This window comes from Microtus ochrogaster, chromosome 5, assembly GCF_000317375.1.
Source record: "Microtus ochrogaster isolate Prairie Vole_2 chromosome 5, MicOch1.0, whole genome shotgun sequence".
Taxonomy (NCBI): Eukaryota; Metazoa; Chordata; class Mammalia; order Rodentia; family Cricetidae; genus Microtus; species Microtus ochrogaster.
Window position 1 is genome coordinate 77481139 of NC_022012.1, and position 3199 is coordinate 77484337.

Below are 3199 nucleotides of genomic sequence, written 5' to 3' on the forward strand. Positions count from 1 at the left end.
AAGACAATGGAGAGGCTGGAGAGATGGCTGAGTGGTGAGTGGTTAAGAGCACTCGTTGCTCTTACAAAGGACTGGATTTGGTTCCCAGCACCCACTTGGTGATCTGCAATCATCTATATATAATTCCTAGGCACTCACATGGTACACGTTCCTACATGTAAAACCTGGGGGGAAAAGACAATGGAATGTGAAGTCACAGAACAATACTGTGACTAAAGGCAATTCAGATGAAGAATATAGAAAAAAAATCAATTAATGTTGAATGCATTAATTGAGTTTTAGCCAATATAAGGCTTAAACTCACCTCTAATGCAAAAAATAAAAGGTATTAAAATATATTATGAGCTAACTATGGTGGTGTACACCTTTAATCCCAGCACTTAGGCTGAGGCAAGCAGATTTCTGAGTTCGAGGCCGGCCTGGTTCACATAGTGAATTCCAGACCTTGTCTCAGTAATAAAAGGAAATATATTAATACAAAAGGGATCCAGATTAAACTTTATTTGCAAGAGCTCTTCATGGGCATCCATAGCTTATCTGCTCCCCCGATTCTCTGCTTTCTGACAGCAGTTACCATTTGAGCTCACAAATACTCCAATGTACACTCCCCTGCTCTAGTGGAGTCAGAAGTCAGCTGAATGCGCTGGGATGAATTATTAAGTTTGTTCTAGCTTTTCAGTTGAAATGTTGAGCCATCCTGGAAGAGTGTAACAAATGCTTTACATACTCCAGATGCTTGCAACTTGAATATAAAGTTTTCTTTTTAAATATCTACTTTTGTGTGTGTGGTGGTGGGGGGGGGTATCAGGGGACAGCCCGCAGGAGTCAGGTCTCTCTTCTACTATGGCTCCTGGGGATTGAACTCAGATCATCAGAACTGGTGGCGAGTGCTTCTACCCACTGAGCTGTCTCCACAACCGGAGTAGAAAATTGGTAAAATCATTTGCATGTGACCAGATGAGATGACCCTGCTAGGACTTTGAGGCCTCCTGCGCAGCAGAAGGGCACATGCTCCAAATGCATATTATACACCTCTCGTGTTTGAGAGTCCTGTCACTTGCACGTGTATTTATTTAAAGGCAAACTTAGCAAGTGTGACAAATGCATCTCCCTCAGAGTGATGGAATCTTTGTGTAGGGATCAGTGTGGAGCAGCGCTGCTGCAGCTAAAGCTCCTGAGCACGCATGATTGGGAAATGTGTGGAACAAGATGCGGGACCAGCACGTGTATCTGCTGTCGAGGCACTTTCAGAGCTGCTACAGGAAACCAAACAAACAAAAAGGAATGTCCTGTCTCCAGAGTAAAGGTCGGAGAGGGTCACGCAGAACCGGCTGTTGCTGGGCCTGCTGATGGATGACCTTGAGGTTCAGAGCCCGCCTCCACACCCGTAGTCTCTGTGGAAGTGTAGTGTCCACCTAGCTCAAACAGATCGGTGCTCCTCCTGTTTGCTGCTTCTACTGGAAAGGGACCTTATTACATAGGATGGTCGTGAAGCAGAGTTAAAATCTGAATTCTTAATGTTCTTCTGAGCCCTTCTTTCCTAGCCTAGAATAAACAATGTATCACAGCTGCTGGCAAGCAGCACAAGAACCTTAAGACTTTGCAAGAAAGCATCTCCAGTCCAGATAGTTGACCTTAAGTTAGGATTTACTCCGAAAGGGTAATCTAAAGGCAAGAATAATCCGCCTACTGCACTTCCTGCAGGACTGCAGAGAGCTCTAGATAGTGAGTGGTAGGGATAATAAGTTTCGATCTGCGGCTGTAAACTGGGGTCCAGACTCAGATGCAGACCCAAGCTGCAGGGTGTGGTCAGCTTTTCAGTCTCTGGAAGAAGGTAAGTGGTCATGGCAGGATACAGACACCTTAAAGACAGAAAATGCTGATGGCAGAGAGAATGCAAACTGACAGATAGGTTGACAAGACTGGTATTCCTGGGGCAAAAGGTAATTGAGCTTGTGCTTGTAGAAAAGGTCTGGGCACTGGCTGGAACTGGTGCTGCAGGCCTATACTCTTGGTTTCTTGGGAGGCTGAGGCAGGAGAATAGATTCAAGGTTTGCCTAGGTTTTGGGGTGGGCTCAAGGAACCTAGAGATATGGATCGGTGGTAGAGTACTTGCCTGCCAAGCATGAGACCCAGAATTTGACCCCCACATTGAAAAATAAATCAGGGGCTGGAGAGATGGATCAGTGGTTGTGAGTACTGACTACTCTTCCAGAGGACCTGGGTTCAATTCCCAGCACCCATGCGGCAGCTCACAACTGTAACTCTGGTTACAGGGGATCTGACATCTTCATGCTGACATACGTGCAGGCAAAACACCAGAGCATGTAAAATACAAAATAAATCATTAAAAAAAGAACAACTAAATTGTATTTTTTAAAAAAAAGTAATATCAATGCTGAAATATACCCTCTCATATACCATTTCAAGTCAGATATATTAAAGTGCTTTCCAGCTGAAAAAAGCACACATATACACAATAAAAACTAAATGATAAATGTGATTTTTTTGTTTAAAGTCAAGAAAAATGGTGTCAGGCCGGGCGGTGGTGGCGCACACCTTTAATCCCAGCACTCGGGAGGCAGAGGCAGGTGGATCTCTGTGAGTTCGAGACCAGCCTGGTCTACAAGAGCTAGTGCCAGGACAGGCTCCAAAACCACAGAGAAACCCTGTCTCAAAAAACCAAAAAAAAAAAAAAAGAAAAAAAGAAAAATGGTGTCAGAATTTAGTACTTTTCTACTTGTTAAAGTGTGGGTGTGCTCATTAATTTTTATTGTTGTGATAAACACCATGACCAGACCGACTTACAGATCCAAGTTTATTTGGACTTTCTGTTCTAGAGATGAAGTCCATGACAGCAGGAGAAGCATGACTGCAGGTGGGTCAGGGCAGGAGGCCGAGGGATCACATCTTAACTGCACACAGGAAGCAGACAGCAGAGCTGGAAGTTAGTGAGGCTATAAATTCTCAAAGCCTGCTCCCAGAGACACTTTCTCAGCAAGGTTCCATGTCCTAAGGCTCCCTAACGGCACCACCAGCTGGAGACAATGGAACCTGGAACCTGTGGGACATTTGTCGCCTGATTGGTGTTCTTTGTCAGTGCCAATAACTTCTTTACAGAGAAGTGACACTATAACCCTGCTCACTGATAATACAAACTGTTTCTTACACCCAAGAACTCAGTTTACTAGGATTTAGA